Source organism: Callorhinus ursinus, unplaced genomic scaffold (assembly GCF_003265705.2).
Source record: "Callorhinus ursinus isolate GAN/ISIS: 27379988/994484 unplaced genomic scaffold, GSC_fseal_2.0 scaffold28, whole genome shotgun sequence".
Classification (NCBI taxonomy): Eukaryota; Metazoa; Chordata; class Mammalia; order Carnivora; family Otariidae; genus Callorhinus; species Callorhinus ursinus.
In genome coordinates, this window is record NW_027397090.1 from 13017889 (window position 1) to 13028351 (window position 10463).

Below are 10463 nucleotides of genomic sequence, written 5' to 3' on the forward strand. Positions count from 1 at the left end.
CTGCCTTCGGCTCAGGTCATGGTCCCAGGGTCCTGGGACCGAGCCCTGCATCGGCGGGGGGTTCCCTGCTCAGGGGGGAGTCTGCTTCTCCCTCTCCCCTTGCTCATGTTCTGTCTCTCGTTTGCTCACTCTCTCTCTAATAAATAAAATCTTTTAAAAAATAAAAATAAATAAATAAAGAGGCCAGTAATGATTAGAGAGTCTGCATCTGTAAGCGTAAATGAGCTCAGGAAATCCTATGAAACTGGCTGTTGGACTATGGGTACTTCTCACCGCTCTACACCCTGGCACTGACACTGCTCCCCAAGACCCACCTCGGGTCCTATCTTTGCTTTCAAACAGTTGTCGGTTAACTCCCACTAACTCTGAAACAGCGAAGGGGTGAGACGACTGGCAACACCCCCAGGGGTGATCCTCCTCAGGTCTATTTACCTGTTGGAGGGAGAAGTGAAGGGGTGTGGAGAAGTCTGGACAAAAGACCCTACTTGCTGCCTCGCAGGACTAGCGGCTTCCCTCCTTCCAGCCACTCAGCAGCAGCTTCTGTGAAGGGGGCCTAAGACATCCCCGTTCCTCTGTCATCATCCTAGTGGTTGGGGGTGAAGTGGAGGCTGTAACAGAGAGACCTAAAGGGACCCTAGAGATCACTGGAGACTCACTTAAATTTCAATGAACAAATCAAAGCAGTAGGTCTTCTGTGAAAAGGCACTGATGACTCATCCCAACTTTATAAGCGGTTTACCCCAGCCCCATCTGGACTCTGCCAATACCCCCAGGAATTAAGCAGTGATCTAAGACTTTGATCACTGAGAGACCACTAACCATGTTAGAATAACAATTATTGAACATTTACCATGCTCCATGTTAAAACTTGAAATGAACTTGGGTTATACCATCACCATCATCATCATCATCATCATCACCTCCCAGCTACAGGAATAACCTCACAAAGTGGAAGATTTTGTCCCAGATGACAGAACAACAGGTGGATCCAAGGTCGATTCCAGGCAGCCCCGTGACAGAGCTGTGTTTTGAACCACTCACTAGAGGAGGAAGAGGTGGGCGATAGGACGCAGAGGAAGAACCATAACTGTGAGCCCAACACACCCGAGGGCTGATTCTATGTCAGCTCTGTGCTAGGCACCTTTCACACACTACCTTTGCTTATCACAACATCTAAAGAGAGGCTTGTTTCATCTACTCTTATTTCACACGTGAGAAAACTAAGGTTCAAAGGGGTTAGATGTAGGGCGCCTGGGTGGCTCAATCGGTTAAGCGTATGACTCTTGATTTCAGCTCAGGTCGTGATCTCAGGGTGGAGAGCTTGAGCCGTGCTCAGCGGGGAGTCTGCTTGAGATTCTTTCTCTCCTTCTCCCTCTGCCCCTTCCCTTCCCCCCACTTGCACAAGTACTCTCTCTCTCTCTGTCTCCCTCAAAACAAATACATAGAATAAATACAAAAACAAAAGGGTTAGATGATTTGTCTCTGGTCCCCTGGCTAGCATTAGAATCCAGCCAGCCAGGTGCCCCAATGTCACTGGACCCAAAATTCTTTCTGGTACGAGGAAGAGGTGCTCACTGAGAGGTCTGGCTGGTACTTTGATTCTTGAGCATGTTCTAGTTTCTAGGAGGATGAGGAAAGTTTGGTTTTGCTTTGTTTGATGTTTCATGTTATTTGGTTTGTTTCCCTGAAAAAGGCATGAAAAAGGGACAAGTAAGGGGGTCCTTGAGCATTATAACTTATCCTTGAAAAGAGATGCCACAGCAGCACAGAGAAAAAAGTGGATTAATTACTCTTCCTCGTGAACCACGAGTTTAATCACCAGGGAGATCTAGAATCAAAAAACATTAAAAATGGTATATGCAAAATAGTTGTTCGTCAGTAATATTATCTTTTCAAAGACCCTAAGTAGAAATTTTTTTCCCCAAAGCAAACACAATCCACAGCATGATTCCTGAATCTCAGAGGACTGTGTGAGTCTGTAACCCACCATATTATTTCCCTAGTATTTGAAAAAAGTGAGAAAGAATGATGAAAATTTTGGCAGGCTTTATACAGGGTTGATCAATATTTTCTATTTTCCAGTTTATGTGCCACTACAGTTCACCAACTAAGAGGATCAGTTAACCGGATGTAGCACATAGAGAGACAGCCAAACAGACCCATACATCAAGGCAAAAGGAGAAGGAAAACTTAATGGGAAAAAGCTGGAAGAAGGCGGCTTAGAAGCAGCACAGCATCACGAAGCTCATAAAGCAGCTTGTGGACTGAGCGTCACACATACATGAAGGCGGTGAAGCTGATGAGAAAGCTCCCTACATACACCCAGCCCTGGCCCAGCCTTATCAGTCCCGGTCCCCATGGCACTGCCAACAATTCTCGCAGCTCTGAAAAGCACAGGTGTTGGGTGAGGAGACCCAGAAGAGAACCTTGGGACTAGGGCCAATTTCAACAAGCACTCCCTCCCTCTGAGATCTGCACTGATAGGCTGCAGGGGCCTGCTAGAGGTGATGGTGAAGCTTGGGCTCTAGGCTCCAGGGTCGCTGACGCTGCTGCATTTCAGTGCCTTGCTTCCTGGGTCCCCTCTTACCCCTCTGAGGACTTGAGAGTTGATGGTAATGGAGCATAAGCTGTGCAGATCCAGGAACAAGTTCACGTCTTAGGCAACTGGATTACCAGCCCGTCGCTCCCTCTGAGCATGCTATGGTGGGTTAGGTGAGGAGCCTGCATCCGAGCCCACTGCTGGGTTTCTTTAACTAAGCAGAGCCTGGGGACAGTGCACATTTAAGAATATCAAAGCCAAAGCATCACACAACCAGGGGATCAGGAGACAGCCCTGAATCCAGGGTTAGAAATGTGGACATCTGAATTAAAAATAAGCAGGGTTCCTGGGATGGAAAGGAGGTTAGGAGCCTTCGCGAAGGATCTAGCTGCTGATACAGATGGGAAGCTAGGGAGACAGAGCTCCAGAAACAGCTCCTGGGCTGGCCAGGACCCGGCTGCCTCTGCTACAGTCTCCTACACCTGATTCTTCCTCATGAGTTTGCCCGTTCCATCTGCTTGTTTTCCCACACAATTTGGGTGAAAGTGGACATTTATTAAATTTGCTTCTGGGGGCGCCTGGGTGGCTCAGTCATTAAGCGTCTGCCTTCGGCTCAGGTCATGGTCCCAGGGTCCTGGGATCGAGCCCCGCATCGGGCTCCCTGCTCCGCGGGAAGCCTGCTTCTCCCTCTCCCACTCCCCCTGCTTGTGTTCCCTCTCTCGCTGTATCTCTCTCTGTCAAAAAAAAAAAAAAAAAAATCTTAAATTTGCTTCTGGAATACCTAGAGCCCTATCTAGTGCACAGCCCCCATCGACGTGTAATAAACCGTGACCCCGAAGAAAGAGGACAGCCTTCTGTGAAGCTCCAGGTGACATCACCGTGCAGACCAAGAAGGGCCACGGGATGAATGTCTGGTCGAGTGAAACACATCACCCTCGATGCAGGTTACCTCTAGGACAGGCAGGGAAGACTAGAGGACCCAGTATCAAAAAGAACTTTTATTCCTATCTGTAATGTTTTATTTAAACATGCTGTGAGGAGCACTGGGTGTTATACGGAACTAATAAATCATTGAACACTACATCAAAAACTTATGATACACTATATGCGGGCTAACTAAACATAATAAAAAAATAAAAAATAAAAAACCCTAAAATTTGGAGCTTAAAAGATTATAAATTCTGCATGGTAGAAATAAATTATTATGCTTTTCTATGTTTTTTAATGTCTCAAAATAAAAAGAACCCCCCCAAAAATGAGAGGAAAGGAGGACAAAGTAGATAGAAGAGAGGTGGGTAGAACTAGAAGGGAAATGGGGCAATAGCGGGGTCTCTGTAGGAACGGAAGAGGAAGGGAAGAAACATTCATGGTAAAGGGCTCTGCGAGGCTAGTGAACCCCATGGTAAGCGGACACGGAAACCCAGCTCCACAGAGCTGCTTGCAAGCACCCAAACTAAAGGAAGAAAGATTTTATAGAAGCCCTTAATACAGAGAGACATTCTTAGAATCCAGGGAAAGACCCAGGGGAGTCCTTCTAGGAACAGCGCTACCCGAGGTACCGAAGAGACTGAGTCCACAGGTAAATTCCACGGATGTTCACAGAATAACGGGGACCATCTGAACTCCCAACAGACATTCTCAAGTCATTCCTATGACACAGCATGGCCGTGTTTCTCTGGCTTTAGAATAGAAGCCAGTGAGAGAGCAGAATTCACTTGACACTTACATTCTGGGTCAATTTGTCAGGAAATTGGCCTTCTCTATGATGGAGTACCTATCTTGCATTTACATTTCTGAAACAGAAATACAGGCAGTAAACACGCCACCTGGTGACAGCCTACCTGTTTTGCTAGACACACAAAAATCTATTCCCTTTTGGTGTATGAAAGAAGCTGGGTCTTTTTTGTTTTTTTCCTAAGACTTCAACATCCACTGCTAAAACTAGCAGCTTAAAAGTTTTTCAATGTTGGAGAGAAGAAACCATTCCAAACATGTATTGATTGTTTCATTAACTGAATACTGGTAATGCAGGAGGATTCATAACTGCAGGCAAAATACATCCTGTCATTAATCCCAGATGCTTAATTAAATCAATTCAAAGGTTCTAATTTTATTGTGTCTTTTCAAATACTTGCATGCATTTATTAGGATCGGGAGATTTTAGATGGCTAAAGTCACATTTGGCTGAATTTCCTCAGAAGAACTAGTCTTTTACTACAAAAGGGATTTTCTGAAACAATCCACTGACAGATTCCCTCCCCTTACTTTTTAAGGCGGTCAGAGAACAAAGCAATCATTCACAGTGGGAATGATTTCTGTAAGCCACATAGGATATAAAGAAAAAAGGTTAGCCTCTTTTCTTGACACTCACACTTCAGTCCCTGGAGAAGGTGGAATTGTACTGCAGCATCTGGCCCGCACAAAACTACCTCAATTTAAGGAAATGCATTTATGAATCCCTTCCTGGAATGGAAGCTAATTCAAATAAGAAACACAGTAAGAAATCTACACAGGGTCAACGAGGGAATGTCAGAACCTAGAGAGCATTCAAGGCAGGACTTCAGTGAATTTGTGGTTGTATTTAGGCTTTGGAAATGTTTTCTTTCTGGGAGGGAGAAACGCAAAATTGAACAAGGTGAGTGGTAGATTACCGGGAAGTGTTTGCATATGTGTTTGCCTAGTTTGAATGTGAACACCAGCGTCTCCCCGATAATTGACAGATGACTTTTTGTCCCTTCCTCCCCAGAAAGAAAAATTCTTGACCATGCAAAAACAGGGACATCTGTAAAAGCTACTTTAAAAGAGAAAAACTTGCCAAATATTACCACTATTACATTATTTGACCCATGTAATGTTCTATTTTTATCTCTTTATGAAAAGGCATGATTATATTTTTTAAAGTGCTATAGGAGAGGTACTTGTTCCATCTTGAGGTATGCATGTAATTGGACCCCCAATCTCATAGTCAGTGGGGGGGCCCCAGAAGGTCATAAGTCCTCTAGGGGGCTTATGATTTCACAGTCATATCTCCCACTGATTCTCAGTTTCTGCTGAATTCCTCCCCACACCACATCTCTGGTCTCTTTACTCATCACCAGTCCATTTAAACAGCTTCTTCTAATTTTCCCAAAGTGTTGCTTATTCATGGCATGTTGGTACATATCACATTTTATGGAAGGTCTGAAACCATGGTGGAAATTTCATCATAGCATGACACATGCCCCAGTAATATAAAACATAATAGCTTATTCTGTACTGCTTAGTTCAATGAAAAGTGACACAAAATTACATGCAAACTCTGACTTTATTAACATTACCCATGATGAAAAAAGAAGGAGGAAACCTACAAAAGTGTTAACAGTGGTCATCTTGAAGAAATAAAATTATTCATTTTTTTCTTCCCCAAAATTTCTAGATCTTCTTTGATACACTTGCACCTCTACATTCCACCTTCTCCTCTGGCCCCCAAAGCTTTGAGCTTCCTTTTCCTATCCGTAAAGAAACATCATCTCTGCCCCAGCTTACTGACCCATTTCAAGTCTTTGGCTCCGTACCCACCATTTGCAGAGAAAAATCACATTCCAGGAACTTATGAGAGATGACCTCCAACTCTTTACTGCTCAATAGTTTGCAAAAGTTCAGATGGAGAATTGCCTGGAGGTTCTTTCTTTTCCTTTATAGAATTAAACATTGGCAAAATGCCAACAATGAGGGACGTTCAATAAAGCAGTCCTATATGATTCAGTGGCAGTCACTGTGGGGCATCTGAGGAAATTCATCATCAGAGTTCAGAATAACCTCTTTATGAGTACCTTCAAGAATACTTTTAATTCTGTTCCCAGAGCCAGGGACAAGGGAACTCTTCCTAAGAAACTGCATATTTTTTTAAGTGGTGTGGGGAGGAGCAGAGGGAGAGGCAGAGAATCTTAAGTAGACTCTCTGCTGATCAACGTGGAGCCCCACATGGGGCTCGATCCCAGGACCCCAAGATCATGACCTGAGCCAAAATCAAGAGCCAGATGCTTAACCAACTGAGCCACCCAGGGACCCCAGAAACCTCATTTTTTAAAAATCATGTAATGACAACAGATTTTCCTCCTTGCCTTGGTCGCTAGGAAGCCCAGAGCCAAATTTCCCTTCCACGGACACATATTTTCTATGCCTAACTTTATGCTATTTTTCTTTCTCTTCAGTCTTTATTATATTTTGCATCCTTATTTTTCAAATTGTCTTGAAGTTTTTATAAAACAGGACAACTCTAAGAAAGGCACTTTGCTTTAACATTACAAAGGAACACAAACTTGGCAAGTGCCCAGGGAATGATAGCAGCTTATGATCAGAATTTCCTTTTACTTTTCAGTAAAAAAAAAAAAAAAGCCAACATCTTCTTTGGCAAAACAATGCTGACAAAAGAAATGAAGGATACTTCTTCAACCTTCATAACAATCTTGGGCTGCTTTCCATCAGAAAGCTGGATCCCTTTAAGAAGTTCTGAGCTAGCAAAATGCTTCATTTAAATACATTCCAATAGCTTGTCTCTGTGGTTTGTCCCAGGAAAACACGTGTGCAGGAGAGTGCCTGGTTGTCTGTCTTAGATTGCTATAAGCATGCATTAATGTTTGCTTTTTAGGAAAAGAGTGTGGGTAAGGAAGAATTAGAGGAATTTTTGTTTCAGGTTCCTCCCGCACAGAGCAGTAACAGGGCTTGGCTGTGGATAAGTCAATATAAGAAGACAAACCTGTAAATCCATGGCAACCTCCAGCCGTATAAAGGTTACTGTGTGATTGTCATAATGCCTTCATTACTCAGAGGTCCCTGGGACTCGGTATGAAGTAAGAGGAAAGAACACCCTGAAGGGTTCAGCGTGAGATAGATAGAAAGATGTCTGCTTTCATGTTTAAAACATCCCATGCAATACAAACCAAAGCTTGCATGTTTTCCTCCTGAAATACTTTCTATTTCTACAACTCCCATTCCTTTTTGCTTAATACAACTGTACCTTCTCGCAAAGCTATTCCATGTAGCCTCTGTTGTGACCAATTTCCTTCTCCACAAAAATAAGACCTCAAGGATGCCTGTATTACCTGGGCAACATAGTTAAATGGAGTATGTTCTTACCATATGCCTGAAACCTTCCAAAGCTCTTTACTAAAGATCTCACAACTCCTCACCGCCAACCTTCAAAGGTGGTCTATCCCCATTTTCATGTTGAGGCTGAGACCATGAATAACTTGTCCAGAGTAACACAGCTACCAAATGACAGAAATGGATTCTGAGCCAATACACACTCTGAAACATAACTTGATTGGATTCTGCTTGTCTGGAAGCACAGCAAGTCTAAATACTGGCGAGAATGTGAAGAAAATGGAACCCTTATAAGCAGTCTACAGATTTGGTGCAATCCCTATCAAAATAGCAATAGCATTTTTCACACAACTAGAACCAATAATACTAAGATTTGTATGGAACCACAAAAGATCCCAAATAGCCAAAGCAATCTTGAGAAAGAAGAACCAACCTAGAATTAGCACAATTCCAGATTTTAAAATAATACTACAAAGCTCTAGTATCAAAACAGTATGGTACTGGCACTGAAACAGACACACAGATCAGTGGAACAGAATAAAGAGCCCAGAAATAAACCCACGGTTACAGGGTCAATTAATCTACACCAAAGGAGGCAAGAATAGGCAATGAGGAAAAGACAGTCTCTTCAACAAATGGTGCTGGGAAAACTGGACAGCTCCCTGCAAAAAATGAAAATGAACTACTTTATATACCATACAAAAAAACCTCCTCAAAATGGATTAAAGACCTAAATTTGAGACTGGAGACCATAAAACTCTTAGAAGAAAACAAAGACAGTCATCTTCTTGACATTAGCCTTAGCAACATTTTTCTAGATATGTCTCCTCAGGCAAGGGAAACAAGAACAAAAGCAAACTATTGGGACTACATCAAAATAAAAAGCTTTTGTACACCAAGGGAAACCATCAACAAAACAGAAAGGCAAACTACTGAATGGGAGAAGATATTTGCAAATGATATTTCTGATAAGGGTTAATATCCAAAATATAAAAAGAATTTAAGCAACTCAACACCAAAAAAACAAATAATCTGATTAAGAATGGGCAGAGGATATGAAGAGACATATTTCCATAGAAGACATACAGATGACCAACAGACACATGAAAAGATGCTCAACATCACTCATCATCAGGGAAATGCAAATCAAAACCACAATGAGGTATCACCTTGTATCTGTCAGAATGGCTAGAATCAAAAAGGCAAGAAATAGAAAGTGTTGTTGAGGATGGGTAGAAAAAGGAACACTTGTGCCCTGTTGGTGGGAATGTGAATTGGTGCAGCCACTGGGGAAAACATTATGGAGGTTCCTCAAAAAATTAAAAATAGAAATACCATATGATCTAATAACTCTGCTACTGAGTATTTACCCAAAGAAAACAAAAAAAAACTAATCCAAAAAATATATAGACACCCATATGTTTATTGCAGCAATATTTACAGTAGCCAAATTATGGAAGCAACCCCATGTCCATTGGTAGATGAATGGATAAAGAAGAGGCAGTACACACATGCACACACGCACATAATGGAATATTACTCAGTCATAAAGGAGGAGGAGTTCATGCCATTTGCAAAAACATGGATGGCCCTATAAGAGGGTGTTCCGGGACTAGAAGAGCACATTTTGGTTATCACAATGACTGGAGGTGTGTTGCTGGCCTTTAGCAGGAAGGACCAGGAATTCTAGACAAAGCAAAGCAGGTGACACATACTAGACATCAAGAAAAACGGCCCACATGATTCAAACATCCAAAGATATTCCACCAGACATTAAGTTCTTCTCCCCTGTTTATAATGATCTGGGCCTAGATCCTGGTTCTATTTTATATATAAACACAACGTACCGGGTGGTTTCAACAAGCACCGCAGTCCTAGAAATGTGGCTACCATGTGCAGTTTGGGGAAAACCTCTGTTTATGTGGTTTAGAACATTACTAATTATGGCTCACCATTTCAAAACATCATGTCCCTAAGAGCTATGCCCCTTGGGATAGGAGTCTCCAACTCATGATTCCTCTAACAGTTGGCAGATGTGCTCATCTGCGCATGCAGATGCTAAAGATAAGGTCCCCGTGCTACTGTGTTGTTCCGCATCACAGAGGAGAGCTCTCTGCTCTGAAATCCCATGTTGCTCGAACAAGGGCCATTCTCTCTTTCCCAGAAGCTAAAGCTTCTACGTACGCAACATCAGACTGCTGCATTCTATCTTCTGCTCTGGTTGGGTCATATTGCTTTATTACAAATTGTTTTTCTTTCCTTTTTTCTTTATGTTATGCTTAGGACATTATTCCAATTATATTTTGTGGGTTATATGCATGGATGTGATAGTATCTATGATTTTCACTGCAGGATAGGGAAGGGGCATTTCAAGATCCTGCATAAAAGGAGCAACTGAGAGTGTTGAAAATCACTCCCCTCTCCCACCAAACAGAGTGCAGACTCTTGTCTGGGCCACACCGATCTTCAGGTGGAGGGAGGGAAGGCCTCAGTGTTATCTCAGGTGAGGGTGCCCTGTGCAACAAGCAACTCAGGATCCCCACCAACATCTCATTGAATTCATCCACTCAAGCCATTTGCTCAAGGCCAGATCCCTTGCTTTTGGAAACAATTTCCAGTATATCTTTGTATCCCTAGTACTTTTTTTTTTTATTATTATTACGTGATGTTAATCACCATACATTACATCACTAGTTTTTGATGTAGTGTTCCATGATTCATTGTTTGCATACAACACCCAGTGCTCCACGCAGTACGTGCCCTCTTTAATGCCCAACACCAGGCTAACCCATCCCCCCACCCCCCTCCCCTCTAGAACCCTCAGTTTGTTTCTCAGAGT